At 44.9% G+C, this 23808-nt stretch overlaps 1 protein-coding gene and 1 non-coding gene across 2 annotated transcripts in view; one reads left to right on the top strand and one right to left on the bottom strand.

Annotated features, from left to right (window-relative positions):
* LOC124721945 (pyruvate dehydrogenase (acetyl-transferring) kinase, mitochondrial) overlaps positions 1 to 23808 on the top strand; it is a 377601-nt gene that overhangs the window by 119429 nt on the left and 234364 nt on the right. The gene's annotated exons all lie outside the window — the stretch shown is intronic.
* Positions 717 to 791, bottom strand: Trnat-cgu. The gene has a single exon. It is a non-coding gene; the product is annotated as a tRNA-Thr (tRNA).

Here is a 23808-nt window from a genome sequence, read left to right as displayed (position 1 = left end):
CTGCAAAGGCTCCGTAATATTGAGATCTGGTGAATGTGGTGGCCAGGTCAGATCTGAAAATTCATCTTCGTCGTCATAAAACCAGTCCTGGACGATGTGATCGCTGTGAACAGGGGTCCTGTCGTCTTGGAACACAGCATCACCATTGGGGGAAAAACATTGTACCATAAGATGGATCTGATCAGCCAAAATGTTCGTATAATCCTTGGTAGCAATGCGACCATGCTGAGTAACAATGGGTTCCATGGAATACCACGATATGGCTTCGAAATCATGAGCAAATCCGCACCATGTATCCATCTTGGAACGTAAATCCGGCTAGAAGTTGGAAACAGTGTGAAGCTAGACTTAACGGACCACATGGCATTCTTCGATTGCTCAATAGTCCAGGTTTTATGGCATCGGCGCAACGTTTTCCTGGTGACTGGTTTTGGCATTCCAGTTCGCCCTGCTCTTACCTGCTTATGGAGCTCTCTTTGTTTTTTGTTTTTGTTTAGACAGTGTTGGGGAGTGTGACATTCAGCTCTGCAGTGACTTTTGAAGCTGCCGTCATCTTATTTTTCGTCACAGTCCTCTTCAATGACCGTCCGCCACGATCACTCAACACACTCTTTCGTCCGGGTTGTGGCTTAGCTGATAATGAAATGATAATTAAATGTACACCCTAGCTGCAAACAGGCGTCGATATACTTCATTGGGGACGTGTTGAAAATGTGTGCCCCGACCGGGACTCGAACCCGGGATCTCCTGCTTACGTGGCAGACGCTCTACCCATCTGAGCCACCGAGGGCACAGAGGATAGTGCGCCTGCAGGGACTTATCCCTTGCACGCTCCCCGTGAGGCCCACATTGCCAACATGTCCACACCACTACATTCGTAGTGCGCCTAATAGATGTTTGCCCATCATACTCATTACTCGTGGCAGATTAATCTACTAATTATCATTTAATTTCTAGCAAAGCTGCATGGTCATCAACGGTAACTGACTGCTCTTTCGGGAACAGATACTACCGTCATATATAGTTAACTGATGTTTTCCGCTTTCCCTATATGTGGCATAAATCTGCGATACGGCACCTTTTGAAACACCAAAAACTTCGGCTATCTTGGTTATGGAAGCACGCACCATACTAGAACCAACATTTTGCCCACATTCGAATTCACGTAGCTCCTACTTAATGCAATCACAACTACGCAGAACACTTTTCTGACCACGATTGACCCTTGCGACGCATTGAGGGCACTGCACAGGTGCCGTTCGTGTTCAGAGCACCCTGCAGGCTTAGTTGGCATCTACATTTGTCTTCAAGCATGCATTTCTCGCACTGTGCCCGTATTTTTGTCCAGCTTCACCATCCTTTTCCTGTCCGGGCTTGGGTTCCGTCAGTGGTAACCTCACATTCGGATTTACGCTGAACAATAGAAAACGTGGGTAAATTAAGTTGATGAGATTGAATGGAGGGAAATAGCCTCTGACATTCACAGACAGCGTTCAGTGGCCTGAATCCAATGAAATAATTGAATATCAAGGTCTAACCTTCCAAAGGATATAGAGTAAAACGAACACATATAGTAGGTAGGGCGTATGTAACGCTGATTTAACGGGAGCCTTCCGGAAAGTGCGCCGCCCGCAAATGCTAAAGAGAGAGCGGACAGGGAACAGCGACTATGGCTGCTGCTCGAGTACTTGGGTTGCTAATCAGATTGGAGTCCCATTCGTTCAGAACCAATCTTATTCAGATGCCGAGAGACTCTTTCGAAGGAATATTACGTTCTTTTGGCCAAGGACCGTTTCTGAGTATGGAGAACCAACAACGGACGTGACTGCCTCGCTACCGAGCGAGATGATGCAATGGACGCGCTGTGGAGGTCAGCAGCGTTGAAATCTCCTCCCAGGCCTTCTGGTTTAAACTTCACGCTGTTTCCCTAATTCAGTGCAGGCGGTTGCCGTGATGGCCATGGGCGCTTCCTTTCTCCATCAGTCCCTAACCAAGCTAGTTTTCTTTTTCACCACGTCGAAGTAGACGTTTACGTAATCTCTTCCTTTCGAGCTACGCGCCTCCAAATCACGAGTTGAGCGTGTTACTGACGCTCTGCCTTGGTCGAACACAGAGCGCTAATATAAGTAAAACAGATAACCAGCATGACGTGACTCACGGCAAAGGTGTTGAATTATTACAACATCCGCTGCGGCCACTCTGATCTCCACTTACGTCAGCGTGTTGCCTACCTTCCTATCGCGTATACCACGTGTCTTTTAGATCTTTGTGATGTGCCGTTTGCCCCTCTTTTTCAGCTGTCACTCAAGGGCAGTGGCCTATGAATGAATGGATGTGGCAGTGGGAGACAGGGTGTGCCGCGTCACATTGATCGCTCCGAGAGCACGTTGAAGCCTCACTGTGACGCAGCTTCTGACGTTTCCACAATCCTGAACGAAAAGTGAATGGCCGGTCACGGTTCTGGCCGCAGATGTGCTACGTCCACATTCTCGAGACTTCAGGTTCGGTCACCAATCTGGTGAATCTGATAAATTTACGTCGTATTATTTGTTGCGTAGAGGATCGCCTTAGGTACATTGGTGGCGAGCTAAGTATTCCAGAATGAAACTGCCTTTCAAGAGAGTAATTTACGTTGAGTTAACCTCTATTGGGGATTAAACGTGTGCTCCGGAACGTGAACTCGTTTCTTTGTTGCTCACAGACAACGTTTTATCATTCCTGATCCATACGGGCGCAACTCACGGACGTATTCAACTGTTTAATGTACCACTACCTCTCTTCTATGTTTGTAAAATTCACAGGAGCTCTCTTGGTTACCTTGTTGTAAAATACCACTGAGGATGAGAGAGAGAGAGAGAGAGAGAGAGAGAGAGAGAGAGAGAGAGAGAGAGAGAGAGGGAGGGAGGGGGGGGGGGCTACTAGAAACCATTTCAAAAATCCTGCCACAGGCTTAGTTAATGTGCAGAGAAATTGATTTGTGCCCAGCCTCGCAGAAATCCACGAATTTAACCGATGTAACGCAGTGGTGAAGGGTTTGACTCTTCGTCTTGTTCTCGCAGTCGAGATAAGCGGTGTGTAAAGCCCCATCTGATCCCACAAATTTAGGTTGTCTCTGATATCTCTAAATTTTAATTATTTTTTATGTGAAAAAGTTATTTACAAAACGCAAGAAAATATGATAAGGATGATACGATGAGTCGATAAGTATGGAGACTTCTGGAGTACCTAGTAGCCTGTGAGGCTATTATGCCTCACGTGGCCTGTCCGTGGTTGGTTGGTTAAATGTAGACCATATATTCCTTCTTCAAAGTAAGCCCCTCTAATTTAAGTGAGCGCTCTCTGATACCTTGATAATTCATTGTGGCCGAGTTCCATATCTGGCACCATTTTGCATTGATGTTGAAATTATTCTTCATACCTCGCCGTACTAAGATCAGAACTGAAGCCAGTTTTGAAGAATGCCGGATAGGGTCACGAGCATTGAGAAGCCCTGTGGATGGTTGGAGTAATGTAACATTTTCTGTTACCACATCTGGGCTGTGAATGTGTGATGCTAGTGTAAGTGTGCCACGATGATAAAGGGTTTTATTTCAGCGTTAATTCTCATACATTAACATCATTGTCGGCATAGCGGCTGTTTTATCAGGATGGAGAGCAGTATTCACAGACGGGTTAAATGCTAAGGTGATAGCTGCAATACGGAGATGGAGCGGCATTTGCCAGTTTCCTTGTGATGACGTCCTACGTTTTAAATTTGTGATTGTTATTTATCAAACACATTTGCAATTGAAAGTTATACAAAATATATTTAAACTTCGCAACGTTGACGGAATCACGGGAATGCATTCGTTTAAGTTGAAAGTAATAATGATTTTCTTCACACTGCAATTGAGTGATCTCCTTTTTTTTTGTTCTCGTAACACCATCGACTTCGGCGCTACTAGCCCATTATTCAAAATGGTTCAAATAGCTCTGAGCAGTATGGGACTTAACATCTGAGGTCATCAGTCCCCTAGAACTTAGAACTACTTAAACCTAACTAACCTAAGGACATCACACACATCCATGCCCGAGGCAGGATTCGAACCTGCGACCGTAGCGGTCGCGCGGTTCCAGACTGAAGCGCCTAGAACCGCTCGGCCACAACGGCCGGCCCCCTTATTCAGATATACCGGATTCATGTCACAGGTGCATGTGAAGATCGTGTTAGTAGCCTCGAAATCGATTATGTTGTAATAAAAAAAATGAAGATCATTTAATTGTAGTGCGAGGCAAATTGATATTTACTCTCAACCTACACCAAGATATTCAGGGTTAAAATATGTTTTACATTTTTTTCTGACACAAGCTCAGCTTCAGTTGTTAACTTGTTATTCTATTGTTCAAGTGGAATTACACATATTTCTTTCGCAGGTGAATTTAAACAAAATCTCCACGTCTCGTAAAAACATTCTCGGTTTCTAGATCCTTGGCTTTGATATTTTGTCTTCTATGAAAGATATATTACAGCAAATGCTAGGTAATCGGCTTTGCAAATAGTGGTGCCAGTCCTGTAATTGGTGTGCAAAGCACAGAGTACTGGAGCCAATATACAACATTGAGACACGCCCATTTTTACTGTGAAAGATTTAGTTTGCTGTAGCCAATGCTGAGCTCGGTAGAACGATTTATAGGAATGTTCTTCATGAGAGTCGTCAATGTTTTGCTTGTTACACACCTTCTGAGTTGAACTAAGGATCCATCCAACGAAAAGCGTTCATACGTTGCATATAGATCGTTATGTCATTTTAGCTTCTTCTGGTGTTCGGATGTCAGTGTCAGTGCATTTGAGACGAATGTCAGGTGATTTCTTTGAAAACGGTAGGACCAATTACCTTCCCAATAATTGTCGAAACCGACTGACTTTAATGATTTTCTCGTCGACTGGACTTTAAAACCTAATCCTTCTTCCTTTGTTCGTCCCTTCACATTCGGGTGCTGCTAGCGCCCGTTTGACGGCGTTGGTGCAGCGTATATGTACTGTAGCGATATTCCTATGCAGGTATATAAGGACCGAGATGTAGGCAAGGGATCACTGTGGCATTCGTGTGTGTCTGATTTACGTGCGGTAAATGCGGATACGTGAACTTAGACGAAGTTATTACCAAATGCGTCCAAACACCACCAACGTGCTGTTACTCTTTTCGTGGCCGCCGAAGGACAAATAGCGAAAGACATCCATCGGAGAATGAAGAATGTGTATGGGGCAGCATGTCTGCCGAAAAGTCAAGTTCCTTGCTGGTCGCGATTCGACACAAGACGCCGGTCGATCTGGGAGGCCAACCTCGACTGCGAGACTAAAGTGAGCACCCGCTCAAAAGTCCTGATCTCTCCTCATGCAAGTATCTCGCCTCCGATCCCTTAAAAAACACCTCGAAGGGTCGACGGTTGAGTCGGACGAGGATGTGCTGCAGGCAGTTACGGACTTCTGCACGGGCCAGGACACGGCGTTTTACAAACCGGGAATATTCAACCTGGTGCGTCTGTGGGATGATTGCCTTAATGCTCAGTGCTCACAGCGATTGACATATCGATTCTGAATTGTACGGCTTTCGAACAGAAGCTTTGTGATCGCCTCTTATACTTAGGACCAGGAAGAAACAGTTTACTTCTCCCGCGTTTGTAGCGAAAATCCCTTCTCAGTTGATTCGAGTTGTGTGTCGCGAGAGTACTAGTATTCGCATGCTGGACAGAAATAAGCACTGACTCTCTTGAACATAACCCCGACCCCAGATAACACTACAGCTCTCTCTCTCTCTCTCTCTTTGCGCCATGTTAGTTTTGTCATTAGAATTTGTTAGCGGCCGTTATCTGCGATGTAATTTGTGCTCTACTTATCGGTAATCGGTGTGTGTGTGTGTAATGTGGACGTTGTTGGGTTCACTGCTAAAGATAAGCTTTCACTTCCCTTGTGTACATACATGTAACTAGTTGTAGCTTTTATCATGTCGCATATTTTGCGTACTTTTTTCTCTCTGTATCTGCCAGTAAGTATTGCGGACAGCTATTGAAACATCCGCTGGTGTCTGGGAGAACATAATGCTAAATATGAAAAAAAAATACATTTATTGCCGTTTAGAAACAATTTACTTGGTTACTTTGTGTTTGTCGACTTAAAATGCCATCAAAGATGAAGGGCTGACAATCACAACTGCTGACTGAGTGCAGAACAGTTAGAGATGTTATACAGTAACCAAAGTAACGTTAGTTCAGAAACCAATGATTATATATTTTATAGACTCAATATAATTATGAAAAGAAATTGCTACCGTTTGAAGGCTAGGTTAATCTTCTCCTTTTCTATTTTCTCATTTCATACACATAAATGAAGTTAAAGTGACAATTCTTAGTTAATATGAATATCGATTTATTGTTGATGTAAGGGGGAATAGTGAGTGCTATTGTGATCATTTGAAAGAATTGTTTGCGAATGAAAGAAGCTAAAGTTGATCCGTTGTAACCAATAGACAATATTTATCATTGTTCCTTCTGGAAGATGTTATAGTTAGCAAAGAGGAAAAATGAAACTGCAGTTTCCTCTACAAAAGTGCAATACTCTCTATACAGTTAAGTTCAAATTTGACGCGGCTGGAAAAGCTAGAAATTAATTAGCAAATAAATACAGTACTTAAGCTAACCTTTTAGTTACCAGATTTGTTTTTCTTTTCGAAATTAAATGTTCATTATTTCAAGGAAAAGGTTTATTCTCTCGTGGCTTCACTGAAAACAGTGCTACTTCGTTCATTCATACATTCTCGTTTTTTCAAGCTACCAACTTGCTTACACGTGGTAATCCAGCTTCCGTTGACTATGATAAAAACAGAAATAACTGTAAGAAAGACAACTAGCCTAAGTAAAATTTTAGTAATTTCTGTTTATATAATACCTTTGTGTGTTGAACTTCGTTTTAACATGTATCCATGCTCCACAGTTTGAAGAGCATTTATGTGGTAAAACGCGTTACTCTTCTTTGGATCTTCTTTATCTCCTCTACTAATTATATCTTTTAAGGGTCTCAGACCGACGGGCAGTCCAAAGAATAGGTCCAACGAGGGTTTTGTACACTGTTTCTTTCGTGATTGAGTAATGTTTCCTTAGACCAAATATGACCTGAATTCAGAGAAATATTATCGACAGCAAGTGCGAGATTTATAGCAAATAAATTAACGAAAGACGGAGCTAATCCCCCATGGTTTACAAAACAGGTTAGAAAACTGTTGCAGAAACAACGAAAAAAGCATGCCAAATTTAACGCAAAATCCCCAAGCCCGGCGTTGCAGAAACTCAAAATTTAGCCCGGACCTTAATACGAGATGCTTTCAGTACTTTACACAACGAAGCTTTGTCTCGAAACCCGGCAGAAAATGCAAAGTTTCTGGTCGTATGAAAAGTATTGTAGCGGCGAGACACGATGAATGCCTTCTGTGCGCGATAGCAATGGAAATACTATCGATGACAGTGTTGCTAAAGCAGAGTTACTAAACACAGCCTTCCGAAATTCCTTCACCAAAGACGACGAAATAACTATTCCAGAATTCGAATCAAGAACAGCTGCTAACATAAGTAACGTAGAAGTATATATCCTTGGAGTAGCGAAGCAATTTAAGTCACTTATAAAAAAAGCAAGTGTTCCTGTCCAGATTGTACACCGATTAGGTTCCTTTCAGAGTATCCTGATGCATTGGATCCATACTTAACAATAATATAAACCTGCTTGCTCGACGAAAGAGCCACACCCAAAGACTGGACAGTTGCACAGGTCACATCAATATTCAAGAAAGGTAAAAGGAGTTATCCATTAAATTACGTTCCCATATCATTAACGTCGATATGCAGCAGGCTTTTGGAACATATATTCCGTTCGAACATTATGAATTACCTCAAAGACAACGAAGTAATGACACTTAGTCAACATGGACATAGAAAACATCATTCTTGTGAAATACAACTAGCTCTTTACTCACACGAAGTGTAGAGTGCTATCGACAAGGGATTTCTTATTGATTCCGTGTTTCTAGATCTCCAGAAGGCCTTTGACACCGCACTTCATAAGCTGCTTGTAATCAAATTGCGTGCCTATGGAAGATCGCCTCAGTTACGTGACTGGATTCGTGATTTCCTGTCACAGCTGTCACAGTCCGTAGTAACTGACGGAAAGTCTTCGAGTAAAAATAATTGATTTCTGGCGTCCCCCAAGGTATTGTTCTGCTGTTCCTTATCTATATAAACGACTTAGGAGATAATCTGAGGAGCCGTCTTAGGTTGTTTGCAGATGATGTCGTCGTTTATCGTCTAGTAAAGTCACCAGAGAATCAAAACAAGTTGCAAAACTATTAAGATATGATATCTGTATTGTGCAAAAATTGGCACTTGACCGTAATTAATGGAAAGTGTGAGGTCATCCAAATGAGTGCTAAAAGGAATTCGTTCAACTTCGGTTTCGGGATAAATCAATCAAATGTAAAGGCCGTAAATTCAACTAAATACCTAGGGATTACAATTACGAACAACGTAAAATGGAAAGAACACACAGAAAATGTTGTGGAGAAGGTGATCCAAAGACTGCGTTTTGTTGGCAGAACACTTAGAAGATGCAACAGATCTACTAAAGAGACTGCCAACATTACGCTTGCCTGTCCTCTGTGGAGTACTTCTGCGCGATGTGGGATGCTTGCCAGATAGGGTTAGCGGAGTACATCGAGAAAGTTGAAGGAAGGACAGCATGTTGTGTATTATCAAGAAATAGGGGAGAGAGTGTCACTGACATGATACAGGATTTGGGGTGGTCATCAATAAAACAAAGATATTTTTCGTTGCGGTGGGATCTCCTCACGAAATTCAATCACCCAACTTCTCTCCCAAATGCGAAAATATTTTGTTGATGCCGACGTACATAGAGTGAAACTATCATCATAATAAAATAAGGGAAATCAGTGCTCGCACTGAAAGATGTTTGTTTTTTTCCGCGCGCTGTTTGAGAGTGGACCAAAAGAGAACTATTGTGAAGGTGGATCGATGCCTCTGCCAGTCAATTTAGTGTGATCTGCAGAGTAGCCACGTAGATAAAGGATTCTCCCAATAAAACTCAATCTGATTTCTGCTTTGATACAACTAGTTTCATGCGGACGCCCCACTTGAGATCGCTCAAGACGGATACTATTACATATTCTATGGTTGTCAGTGTGTCCAGTCTCTACACAAACCTTAGATCATACACAGATCTTCCTGGAAATAGCGTAACTTCTGATAATAAATATAGGGTTACTCAAAAGTACCTCTGGGGTTTCAGAACACGACTCTGCGAAGACTACAAGAAGTACAGAAAAACGATACATGTCAGTGGACAGTGCATCTCTCCAAGTTTAGATTTGCAATATGCTCCGTGCGCAAGGGCACACAAGCAAATGAGAATACGTACTCAAATCATCCGCTCCGTGCTGTCGTGTCGAATTAGTTCGCGCCTACAGAGAAGCAACCCAGTCAACAGATTTCCAAAGCGGGCTGCTGTCGTTGCCGCTTCAGTGAAATGCGTGCATGTGCTCCACCGTCCGTACTGACGTTACGAAATTTCATTCGCAAATCGCGAATCTAAATTGATTTCAGTTGTATTATCTATCGGTGACGCGTGAAAATTCGTGCCGGTCAGGGTCTCCCACTTAACGCGAACGGTCGCCTTAACCACTTCGGCTATCGGAGCACGGCTCTAGGATCGACCCAAGCGTCCATACGTCACACTTGTCCTTATCTCCTAATGCTCGCACCACACTGTATGATTCCCGCCACAAAGGGACATTCCATGTGATCGTCGTTTTAATCCATCGAGGCATGTAATGTGTCTGAAGGAACGTAATATAACGCAGATTGTCAACGCATACCCTTTACAATAACATAATACATGCCTCGACGGTCTTTCTCCGGTGGTAATTACATAGTTTGTGTGCGAGCATTAGGAGATGTGGATACGTGTGACGTGTGGCGGTTTGGGTCGGTTCAGGAGGCGTGCACAGATAGCCGAAGAGGTTAAAGCAATGACCACTCGCCTTAAGGGGGAAATCAGGGTTGGAGTCCCGGTCCGACACAAATTTTCATGTCACCGATAAACTGTATAGCTGAAATCAATTTAGGTTCGCAATTTGCAAATCAAATTTCGTAATATTTAATGAGCAGCTGTGGATCGTCACACTGTGACTGTTCCTTTAGACCTGCATGCATGTCTGAAAGAACATTGTATAACGTGCATTTTCAGCACAGATACTGTACAATGACATAATGAAGTATTGGCGTTTGCCACGCCACAAGTGGTTCCCATATGGAGCACCTTTAATGGGAATTAAAAACTGGAAGAGATGCCCTATCGACTGGTATGTGTCTATTTTCTGTATGTCGCGGAGTGGTCTTCTGAAACACAAGAGGAAATTACGATTACCCTGTAATTTATAAAATAGTTGCATAACATCAAGAAGTTCTCTTCTTTACCGTAGACATTGTTGGACTGGCGTGTGAGTTCTCAGAACTTTGGTGTTTTGTTTGCAGCCTGGCGAGCTGGGAGTGATGTGCATGACCCAGCTTCCTGGGAGTGCTTTGCTGGCGCGCCTGCAGCCTTGCATTTGTGTAGTGGCGTAGCCTTTGCTAAGGGCAAACAGTTGATACCGTTTGCGAGGCTACTCGCGGCCTTGGCCGCTTTCTGTCCGCTTGTAAGCGGATAGCCCGGAGGCCGTAAACTGTTCAATTGTCCCACTTGCCTCATAGGTCTTAATTACAAAGGAAATTAAACGAAATAATTTGCACTAGTTGCGTAAACTAACGCCGTAACTTGTTTTTCTTCTTCAGAATCCTACTGTTCGTGTCTGCTTCCGTTGCCAGCCACGCCAGAACTTGATATGTTATGTAGACAATCCTACGACCATACTTCTGTTGTCACTAATATTTTACTGACGTTCGATGCAGCCAGTAGTGTTCTTAGGTGCGTTGTGTGTTCCCCCCTCTCGCCATGTGAAGATACGTCCAAAACTGTCGAACATGATTGTTTTGGTATTCCAGATCTTAAGGTGTGGAGAGACACAATGTTCCACGGGCGCACTGACCGCTAAATCTCTGAACACGGTACAGTCACAGGATAACACTACTGTGACGCTGTACTCCTCGTGTGCGTCTTTCCAGGGATGCATTGGGCCCTGACTTCATTTTTATTGGGGACAATTGGCAACCGCATTGAACACCGCAGATGGAGGTGGTCTTGGAAAGAGAGGATATTCGGCGAATGGACTGGCCTGTGAGTTCCCCCGAATTAAATCCCGTCGAGAAAGTGTGGGACATGTTCCAAAGATGTATTGCAGCGAATCCATATGTACCAGTTACCACTCAGCATATGAATTCGTGGTGTCTGTTCTTTCATACATGTCCGAGAGAACAGACACCATGCAGAATCCGCAGGTGTGACACATTACATATAAACTAAAGGTAGAGAGGGGAAGAAAGCAAAGGAAAGGGAGAGGAGGGGATCACTGTTGTCAGCTGCGCCGGGACATTACGCGGAATCAGCGGCGACGAGTGAAAATGAATACCTGACCGGGATTCGAACCTGGGCTCTCCTGCTTAATAGGCAGGTGCGTTAACCACAGCGCCATCCAAGACACAGCGTTATCGCAACTGCATGGACTATCTCAGCACGCCTCATGCTCGATCCATAATCTCATTCCAAATTTCGTATAATTGATAAGGCTAGCTGGGCAATGGATCCACCTACAGTGCGGATGTACAAATACGTCCGACCTCCTGTGGGAATCTCAAAGTAGCGAACATGGAGGAAATGGACTGAATCTGCTGATAGGTGGCGCACGGTGGGTATGCGGGTCCACCGAGAGGCGTGCCGAGATAGTCCCTCAGTTGCGATTACGCTGTGTCCTGGATGGCGCAGTAGTTAACGCACCTGCCTAGTAAGCAGGAGATCCCGGGTTCGAATCTCGATCCGTTACACATTTTCACTCGTCGCTGTTGATTTCGCGTAATGTCACGATGCAGCTGACAGCAGTGATCCCCTCCCCTCCCTTTCCTTTCTTCCTTTCGCCACCTTCAATTTGTATCTACCAGCCGGCAGTTACCAACCGTGCTGCTGGAGGAATGGAGTGCCCCACCAAAAGAACTCCTTACCAACCGTCTGGCCGAAGTTGGAGCGTGTTGCAGAGCATCCATTGCCGACTGCGGTGAACCGCCTATTGCAATGTCCAGTGGACCATTGTGAATTGCCGGCCGCGGTGTCCGAGCGGTTCTAGGCGCTTCAGTCCGGAACCGGGCGACTGCTACGGTCGCAGGTTCGAATCCTGCCTCGGGCATGGATGTGTGTGGTGTCCTTAGTTAGGTTTAAGTAGTTCTAACTCTAGGGGACTGATGACCTCAGAAGTTAAGTCCCATAGTGCTCAGCCATTTCAACCATTGTGAATCACGGTGACTTCAGTGTAATTATTGTTTTCGAATAAAAGTCAATTCTGTTCGTGTCTTCTGTATTTCATTTTCACATATCAAAAAAAGTTTTGCATCATCCCTGTTCCCAGAACTCCCGAAGTTGGACGTTGACTGTGGACATTGTATCACAGATACAGTCCCATTGATTACTCAGAAATGTCACTAACCTGCCCAAAGATGTAAACAACCATGCATGAGCAGCGCCTATTAGACGGAGGGGGTCCGACAGACGATCAGTTCCAGTCATTCCACCAGGAAGGAGGTACACTGCTCGTGTTGTCTGTAGTTCAACCATGCCTAGATGGTCAATACCGCGGTAAGGTCGCGTCCGTATTGTTACTTAGGGCCAGGAAGGGCTCTCAACAGAGGAAGTGTCCAGGTGTCTCGGAGCGAAACAAAGCGATGTTGTTCGGACATGGAGGAGATACAGAGAGACAGGAACTGCCGATGACATGCCTCGCTCAGGCCGCCCAAGGGCCACTACTGCAGTGGATGTCTGCTACCTACGGATTATGGCTCGGAGGAACCCTGACAGCAACGCCACCATGTTGAATAATGCTTTTCGTGCAGCCACAGGAGGTCATGGTTTCGATTCAAACTGTGCGCAATTGGCTGCATGATGCGCAACTTCGCTCCTGACGCCCATGGCGATGTCCATCTTTGCAAACAAGACACCATGCCGGTGGTACAGATGGGCCCAACAACATGCCGAATCGACCGCTCAGGATTGGCATCACGTTCCCTTCACCCAAAAGTGTCGCATATACCTTCAACCAGGCAATCGTCGTAGACGTGTTTGGAGGCAACCCGGTCAGGCTGAACGCCTTAGACACACTGTCCAGCGAGTGCATCAAGGTGGAGGTTCCCTGTTGTTTTGGGTTGGCGGAAATGATGTTTATGATCTCGATTACAATTTTCTGTACTAGTTCCGAAACTCTCGAAACAAAGGTATTGCAAAGTCCGCCTGCTTGGCTGAGTGGTAACATGTTTGCCACCGTGCAGGGTGTCCGGGTTCGATTCCCGGCCGCATTGCAGATTTTCTCCACTCGTGGACTGGATATTGTGTTGTCATCATCACCGACATGCAAGTCGCCCAGTGTGGCGTCACCTCCAATAAAACTTGCATCCGGCGGCGGACTTCCACGGGCTGGGTCTACCGGGCATCAGTGCCACGCGATCTACTTCTGTCCTTAAGTTTTGCACGCCACTGTGCATTAAAATGCCAGTCCACACAGTCCTTATACTGAGTGACCTCTTTAGAAAAATTAAGTAATATGCTGTCAGATTGTGTTTAATAATATGATCATAATGAGTGCATTATTCTTTAAGCACTCAGATTATGTAACTGTGTGATGTCACTGAATCACGTTTTATGTGTTCGGTCTGAAAGCCAGGATAATAGCTTGTCGTTTGAATTTTTATGTCTCCATTGGCATCATGATTACCGCTGAATCATCTACGTGTTCTTGTATTTATCAATCCTTTGATTATACTACAATGCAGCAGTTGGTAAAATGCTAGATTTTAAGCTAATTTTCGGGAACCTTATGTCACTTCCGTCAAGATACCGACGAGTCCACGACCTTCCTCGCGACGTCGGCATCCTTAACCGAGTTAATGCAGTCATTTTACGCACGCTCATTGTCGTAAACAAAGCGATTTGCGCACGATATGCTACACTATATGATCAAAAGTAACCGGACACCCCCAAATCATACGGTTTTCATATTAGGTGCATTGTGCTGCCATCTACTGCCAGGTACTCCATATCAACGACCTCAGTAGTCATCAGACATCGTGAGAGAGCAGAATGGTACGCTCCGCGGAACTCACGGACTTCGAACGTGGTCAGGTGATTCGGTGTCACTTGTGTCAAACGTCTGTACGCGAGATGTCCACTCCCCTAAACTTCACTAGGTCTACTGTTTCCAATGTGATAGTGAAGTGGAAACGTGAAAAGACACGTACAGCACAAAAGCTTACAGGCCGACCTCGTCTGTTGACTGACAGAGACCGCAGACAGTTGAAGAGGGTCGTAATGTGTAATAGGCAGACATCTATCCAGACCATCATGCAGGAATTACAAACTGCATCAGGATTCACTGCAAGTACTATGACAGTTAGGCGGGAGCTGAGAACTTTTATTTCATGGTCGAGCGGCTGCTGATAAGCCACACATCACGCCAGTAAATGCCAAACGACGCCTCGCTTGGCGTAAGGAGCGGAAACGTTGGACGACTGAACAGTGGAAAAACGTTATGTGGAGTGACGAATCACAGTACACAATGTGGCGATCCGATGGCGGGGTATGGGTATGGTAAATGCCCGGTGCACGTCATCTGCAATCATGTGTAGTGCCAACAGTAAAATTCGGAGGCGGTAGTGTTATGGTGTGGTTGTGTTTTTCATGGAGGGGGGCTTGCACCCCTTGTTTTGAATGGCACCATCACAGCACAGGCCTACATTGAGGCTTTAAGCACCTTCTTGCTTCCCACTGTTGAAGAGCAATTCGGGGATCCCAATTGCATCTTTCAACATGATAGAGCACCTGTTCATAATGCACGGCCTGTGGCAGTGTAGTTACATGACAATAACATCTCTGTAATGGACTGGCCTGCACAGAGTCCTGACCTGAATCATATAGAACACCTGTGGGATGTTTTGGAACGCCGAATTCGTGCCAGGCCTCACCGAGCGACATCGATACCTCTCCTCAGTGCAGCACTCTGTGAAGAATGGGCTGCCATTCCCCAAGAATTCTTCCAACACCTTATTGAACGTATGCCTGTGAGTGTAGAAGCTGTCATCAAGGCTAAGGGTGGGCCAACACCATGTTGAATTCGAGCGTTACCGATGGAGGCCGCCACCAACTTTATAAGTCATTTTCAGCCAGGTGTCCGGATACTTCTGATCAGTGTACTAACAACTGCCGCCAGAGAGCGCTGTGGTCGGAAATAAAGATGAGATGTGGCAGATTGTTTCAGAGCGTGTAGCAACCAGGGCGGATACTACGTCTAGCATTTTTCGCGGGAGAAACGCATCCCTTGTGAGGACGGCTTTAGCAGCACTCTTCCCCGAAGAAGGATTAGGGATGTGAGAGCTCGATTATCGGTAATTGGGAGTCGGGCGTCAGCTTCAGTCAGCTGGTCAGAGGCGGGGGATCGTGACGTCACGAGCAGCCTTGCGGGCGGTTAGCGCTGACTCACGGCCGCAGCTGCGTTGCGTAACCGGACTCTGCTCAGTGGGGCCGTTGCGCTTGCGGTCACGTTGTCGGCGGCGTGCGCGCTCAGAACTTCGGCGGCGCCTAGACTCAGTGGCGGCGGCTCCGTTGGCCGCGTAGGCGCCTGTTTCAGAAGCTGCTGTGACTCAAATCTTCTAATTCACTCTTCATCTATTTGATGATGTGCTCATAGTCACCTTCGCCTCATTATCTAAATAAGTTGAGCAATTTTCGTTGTTAGTCGCAGTATGACTACATAAAATGTTGTGGCGTTTAATTAGCTATAGCTAACATTACTTTGGGCAGGACTGGAGCTGAAACGTGACAGTCATCAGCTCATGGGAAAAGTGGGATCTGCTGTGTAACTGTAAGCATTAGATCACTTGAGCTTGCTTCTCTCAAAAGTGTTTTTTTTGGTTACAGGTGATATTTATAGAATTACTCACAAGAAACTTAGAAATACTGAAAGCGACATCTAGTTATTAGAGACGAAGCTCTTCGTCAATTCACAGAGGCTGGGGTTGGAAATCGACGTTGGTCTCCTGTAGGGATCAGCTCAACATTTGCCTCCCCGATAACTGAGAGAATCCACCAAAGGCAACGCGGAGAAGTGAAGGGGAGTACTCTACTGGAATCGGCCAGAAGGCACTGACTTCAATTGCGTCCAGTGCTTGCCAATCTAGGTTCTTCGCAGTTTGCCAAAATTACTAGCCGAATGTTATGTTGGTTTTTTGCGAATCTTCCTGCACTACGCTTAAATTTTATGGCATTGCGACTTCCGTATACTCAACGTCTTCCGCTGAGATTGTTGTAGATTATATGTAAGTATCGTAAATAGCGATTACCCTACAAGACTCACTTTTGGTACGCCCGAAATTACATTCAGATCTGGCGATTCCTCCCTCTTTAGGCACGACGTGCTGAATTCTGTTGTCAAAGCTAATCCGATATTCCATAAGCGCGTATTAAGTTGTTTAGTTGTTATTGCGTAATTGTATGAACGCCTTCCAGAAATCGACGAACAAGATGACAACGTGGATGTCGCCATTTACTACTATCTCTTGAATCTCGTGGACGAACAGATCGAGCTTAATTTCACAAGATGGCTGTTTGCGAAATACATTTGCGAACATAAAAGAAAACGTTTCTCGGTTCTACAACACGTTGATATCATTTTGCAGCGTGCCATGTAGTTGTCGTTGCGCATGATGATCCACATTCACGTTGCTTTCGTCAGCTCCTCGACTTGTTTACACCGTTCAGCATTACCAGTGTACGGCACAAAAACAATCAGTAAGACCGCAGCTGTTTCTCCGTATGCTGCCATCTGGCGGCGAGCCTTGAAATGAAGCTCGCTGTGGCTATTTTCTTATATCGCTGATGTGGCCTTCCAATGCGATACTCGTGAGTGCTTCTCAGCGCTTCAGAAGACATAATGATGTGCGCATCTCAGGGCATGGTCGCGGAGAATCAACAAACTGCTTTGCCTAGACAGCGGACGTGAGAATACACGCGCCCGCTCGCGTCCGTGCGCGGTGGTCAAGAACCTGCAGTCCTTCGGTTAGTGTCATGTTGTCTGGTTCGTGCTCACCTCTAAATGACCACCTATCATGCATTACAGTGCCTGAGAAGGCCAAGAACACTTTTTAAATTATCGAACGAACAGAAATATGGCGTGCATCTTTGCCAAGCGGAACAGCCCTAGAAAGCAGAAAATATATACCAGGTAAAATTAAATATCCGCGTAATGCTTTAGTATTGCCTATTGCCATCCGTTGCCAACCACCTCCCCACCTTCCCCTCCCTGCCCACCGTCCACACTCGCATTTCCGCCTTTGTTTCTCTTGTCGTAGATTCATGCCTATTAAAAGGGGTTTATTGACAAAGGTGGTGATAATTCTAACCCATAAGCCTTTGACGACAGTAATTCACTTTCGTAGAGCGTATAGCAAACGTCTGTGTGCATGATCAGCACAGTTGTATACGTGGCCTACATTAACTTCTCACAAGAGGTGTTGTGAAACCCAGGTATGTTAGCAGGAAAATAATGCTTGGCACCTGACTCTAAAGAGAAGATACTGTAATGGACATAAGTTCATGAATAGCTCATATAGTTTATGTATCATTTAAATACATTATCACGGCAAATCTGTGTGCTGACCTCGACTTAAGACCCTGTCGTTACGGGTCAAAGTGATAAGAGATGTCGTAGCCACGAGAATCCGTACTATGCAGTAAACGGACGGATTTCTGCTCGTTCGAAGGTTACAAAGGAAGGTATATCTTTCCTACAAAGCGACTAGCTTAAAAGATACCTGTTCGTCCCGTTCTTTGGATTCTTATTAGGTGAAAATTATCGGAAGAACTTAGGAACAGGAAAGACGAGTTGCGCAATTCGTGACGGTATTTGGTCGCAAATATTGTTACGTTGATTGCTTTCATCCCAGCTTCTCTCCTGACGACCAACTTCTGTGCCGTACCCACCTGATGTCTAACCCGTTCAATGCCGTGTACGAGTAATAGTCCTATTCTTTGTTCTTTACGAACTTATTATCACGTAAGATATTCCGTCTTCTGTTGTAGTTGGCAGTGATGAAGTAATACAAACAGTGACGGCATTTATAAACTGGTTTCCCTTTGCGAGAAATGTGTTCTTCGCTAGGCTGAGTACGTTGAAAAATAAATATGTATACATAGAGCATATAGATGCAGAATGATGATAACGTTTGCTTTATTTAAAAGCTTGAAGGGTTTTCACATAAAAAATTTGGATGCGTTACTTTTCAGAACGACCTTGTAAACAGCTTCCGACCGTGGGTGTTGCGTGCCATCATCATCATCATCATCATCTTCATCTTCCGACTGCCCATATCTTTCATCCGGACCTGTCCTCACTATGCCAACGTCGTCTCAAACTGCACCAAAATTTTTTTCACTATCCCCAAATCCTCGAATACGCTGCTTCACGTCCCCTAGGCCTGTATCGTCTGCCAATAGATTCTACACACTTACTCACTAATTCCAATTCCCCTTGTCCTACGGTTCCTCTACCATTTACATACATATACACAAAATCATCCTTCCTCTTCCTAATTTATCCTTCTGGTGAAGGTTCTTTCAGTTTAGTGAAATCTAGTGCCTCTTTTAAATTCTGGCAAAATAATCCATTTAGAGCTTGACAACAATGACCTGTAAGTCGTGTTCACATCAATATAAGTCGTATTTTTAACAATTTAAAATGCTTCGAAATGTCTTTCTGTTTATTACAATATCCTTGCATTTTAAAATTGTATTGCTGTTGTCTCAGTTTCCAGTCCGAAGACTGGTATAAAGCAGCTTTTCGCACTATTCTGTCCTGTACAAACTTCATCTCTGCATATCTACTGCACCCTACATCATCTGAACCTCCTTACTACATTCTTGCATTTTACCCCCGCCCCCTCCTCCCTGTGTCCAATAAACCGATCCCTTCTTTTAGTCAGTTTGTGCCATAAATTTCATATACGCTTATGTTGTTACTGACGGTCTGCGTTTTACATCCACCGTACCTCGGCCGTCATCAGTTATTGTGGTGCTCAAATACTGGACTGCTGCTAGCCTACCCTCGTTTGTGAAGAGCGAGCAAAACAAAGAAAAAAAAATATCTAATAAGATTCGGAGATCGTGTTACATTTCCCTCTACTTGTTTCACATTAAAACCAAGTAAGGATCTTAGTACGTTTAGGGTACTCGCAGAAATTTGCAGGTGGTTGTTTGGTATATATATATATATATATATATATATATATATAGGGTTTTACAGAAAGGTACGGCCAAACTTCCGGAAAACATTTCTCACACACAAAGAAACAAAATATGTCATGTGGACATGTGTCCGGAAACGTTTACTTTCCATATTAGAGCTCATTTTATTACTTCTCTTCAAATCACATTAATCATGGAATGGAAACACGCAACAACAGAACGTACCAGCGTGACTTCAAACACTTTGTTACAGGAAATGTTCAAAATGTCCTCCGTTATCGAGGATACATGCATCCACCCTCCGTCGCGTGGAATCCCTGATGCGCTGATGCAGCCCTGGAGAATGGCGTATTGTATCACAGCCGTCCACAATACGAGCACGAAGAGTCTGTACATTTGGTACCGGGGTTGCGTAGACAAGAGCTTTCAAATGCCCCCATAAATGAAAGTCAAGAGGGTTGAGGTCAGGAGAGCGTGGAGGCCATGGAATTGGTCCGCCTCTACCAATCCATCGGTCACCGAATCTGTTGTTGAGAAGCGTACGAACACTTCGACTGAAATGTGGAGGAGCTCCATCGTGCATGAACCACATATTGTGTCGTACTTGTAAAGGCACATGTTCTAGCAGCACAGCTAGAGTATCCCGTATGAAATCATGATAACGTGCTCCATTGAGCGTAGGTGGAAGAACATGGGGCTCAATCAAGACATCACGAACAATGTCTGCCCAAACGTTCACAGAAAATCTGTGTTGATGACGTGGTTGTACAATTGCGTGCGGATTCTCGTCAGCCCACACATGCTGATTGTGAAATCGAGGAAGTACAGTACATACTGACGAAACTAAAATGAGCTCTAACATGGAAATTACGCGTTTCCGGAAACATGTCCACATAACATCTTTTCTTTATTTGTGTGTGAGGAATGTTTCCTGAAACTTTGGCCGTACCTTTTTGTAACACCCTGTATATATATATTTCTTACACGTAACAGTAAAAAAAGGTAAATACTCCAGACGGCAAATAATTTTCACTGTACGTTACATGGCAATTTTTTTTGAGTATTCAGGAAGGGAATGTCGGTAAATGAATTATTTCAAACCGCGCTAGGAAAGCGGCCTACACCTATAACTGTCATTGATCTGGCGCCCGTGACGTTAGCATTTGAAACACACAACATTCTAAAACAAGTTTGGTGCCACATAGCGAACAACTGAACGGCGAGCAGACGCGTGCCGAAAGCGTGTTCTCATACACGTTGGCTACTGTATCAGGAGGCGGCTTACTGGGCAATTCACTTGCATCGGTTAACACCCCGGCGGGAAATCGATCGTCTCATCCGAGCAGCGGCGCGTAGGGAAGCGAAAATGCCCCGCCCACGCCCTCGCCTCTAGGCTGTCCCATTTACCAGGGCACCGGCCCGCAGCTAATCTTGCGCTCCACCGGCTTCTGCTGTGCACTAAATGTTTCAGCGAGACTTCCCGTATCGAGCTTTCGCAGGATCCCCACCCCCTCCCCTACTCCATCGTCATAAGCGAGGTAAGGCGACTACAAAACCTGAGTGGTTCTTTGAACAAGATAGTGCTAGGGATAAATGGTCACGGATTTCTTGCCGTGTCAGACTTGTATGTAAACTTTTTATTTAATAAAGGCAGCGGGGGGGGGGTCAGTGATTTCTAAGTTCTAGGGGACTGATGACCATAGGTGTTAAGTCCCATAGTGCTCAGAGCCATTTGACCCATTTTGAATAAAGGCAGTTTCTGTTGTAAAAATACCGATTGGTATTAAGAAAAACAATTTTGCAACCGAGACTGCCTTTATTGAAAGAAAAATATGATAACCGTTTGCTGTACCAGACAGACAATGAGGGAATGGAACCAGTATTGTATGTAAACTCAAACTTTCCACGTCTTCCTCAGTCGCCATCGTCCGGAGTTGACTGTAGGCCGTATGGTACTTTATTTAGTTGTCGAATTACGCTGTGGTAATGTCACAAATTCACTGAACTTCGACATGCTATCAGAGAATATGTCAATGTCTGTAATGGAAGAAACTGTTAGCGATGCTGATTCCTTCGGATGATGGATAAATCAGCTTATTTCTCTGTAGCCTTGCAGCATCAAGCGTCCGTTTCATGCACCGCTAAGCACATAGCCGCTGAACCGGTTAAAGTTGCTGTTGCATTTTCTGACCTCGACTCCTTTGACGGCAGAAACCCAGTAGGCAGATGCATGGTTAAGCCTTTCCATTCCGTAAACATAACCGTATGTTTGTTTAGAATACTGTGTTTGGCAATGCGAGCTTTGTCGAAATCGCGATATTTAATCTGGCAAAGTTCTGTAATCGCACGTACTGACTGATCAATGCACTGGTACCGCCGTCACAAGGAATTTCATAAATTCCAAGAACACAGAGACTAGACTGTACTTTAGCTGACGGAGTATCTCTCCAATTTTCTTGGCTGTTCGGAAAATGGCTTGAATATATTCTCTACCCAGGACCCGGCGTGTTTTATTTAACGCTAGTAACCCCGAAGAAAGGAAGATAGCTGTAGGCTGATCTTCGTTTGATGGCTGAGTACACTATGTGATCAAAAGTATCCGGACACCTGGCTGAAAATGACATACAAGTTCGTGGCGCCCTCCATCGGTAATGCTGGAATTCAGTATGGTGTTGGCCCTCCCTTAGCCTTGATGACAGCTTCTACTCTCGCAGGCACACGTTCAATTAGGTGTTGGAAGGTTTCTTGGGGAATGGCAGCCCATTCTTCACGGAGTGCTGCACTGAGGAGTGGTATCGATGTCACTCGGTATGGCCTGGCAGGAATTCTGCATTCCAAACCATCCCAAAGGTGTTATATAGGATTAAGGGTAGGACGCTGTGCAGGCCAGTCCATTGCAGGGATGTTATTTTTGTGTAACCACTCCGCGACACGACGTGCGTTGTGACCAGATGCTCGATTGTGTTGAAAGATGCAATCGCCATCCCCGATTTTCTCTTCAACAGTGAGAAGCAAGAAGGTGCTTAAACCCTCAATGTAGGGCCTGTGCTGTGATAGTGCCACTCAAAATAATGAGGAGGTGCAAGCCCCCTCCATGAAAAACACGACCACACCGTAACACCAGCGCTTCCGAATTTTGCTGTTGACACCACACGTGCTGGCAGATGATGTTCACCGCGCATTCGCTATACCCACACCCTGCCATCGGATCGCCACATTGTGTGCAGTGATTCGTCACTCCATACAACGTTTTTCCACTGTTCAATCGTCCAATGTTTACGCTCATTATACCCAGCGAGACGTCGTTTGGCTTTTACCGGCGTGATGGGTGGCTTATGAGAAGCCGCTCGACCATGAAATAAAAGTTTTCTCACCTCTTGCCTAACTGTCATTGTGCTTGCATTGGATCCTGATGCAGTTTGTAATTCCTGTGTGGTGGTCTGGATGATGCATGCCTATTACACATTACGACCGTCTTCAACTGTCGGCGGTCTCTGTCAGTCAACAAAGGGCTCTGAGCACTATGGGACTCAACATCTGAGGTCATCAGTCCCCTAGAACTTAGAACTACTTAAACCTAGCTAACCTAAGGACATCACACACATCCATGCCCGAGGCAGGATTCGAACCGCCGACCGTTGCAGCAGCGCGGTTCCGGACTGAAGCGCCTAGAACCTCTCGGCCACAAGGGCCGGCTGTCAGTAAACAGACGAGGTCGGTCTGTATACTTTTGTACTGTACGTGTCCGTTCACGTTTCCACTTCACTATCGCATCGGAAACAGTGGGTCTAGGAATGTTTAGCAGTGTGGAAATCTCGCGTACAGATCTAGGACACAAGTGACACCCAATCACCTGACCACGTTCGAAGTCCGTGAATTCCGCGAATCGCTCCATGCTACTCTCTCAGGATGTCTAATGAATACTGAGGTCGCTGATATGGAGTACCTGGCAGTAGATGGCAGCACAATGCACCTAATATGAAAAAAACTTTTGTTTTTGGGGGTGTCCGGGAACTTTTGATCATATAGTATATCGCCGTGTTTTCGTTTCTTAGAGATGCTTAAGTTAGTATCTCATTAAGAAAACCATTCTTCCGAAATACTTCGTTGAGATATCTGTGAAACATTTATACTAAAACGTGACCACAGAGAGCCATATTCTCAAGATAGTATTATGTTGTCGTTCTCCCATGGCCTATCATGCGGAGCATCAACTGTCGATGGAAGACCATGTGTCAGACGGATAAACAGTGGCTGAAAACGTAAAAGAATAAAGTAAGGTCGGTAGAACCAACGACCATAATAAGTGAAACACAATTCCAGTCTTTCAAGTATTGACGTAA

This window comes from Schistocerca piceifrons, chromosome X (assembly GCF_021461385.2).
Source record: "Schistocerca piceifrons isolate TAMUIC-IGC-003096 chromosome X, iqSchPice1.1, whole genome shotgun sequence".
Lineage (NCBI taxonomy): Eukaryota > Metazoa > Arthropoda > Insecta > Orthoptera > Acrididae > Schistocerca > Schistocerca piceifrons.
Note: the sequence above shows the minus strand (reverse complement) of the source record. Positions and strands in the feature narration are given on the sequence as shown.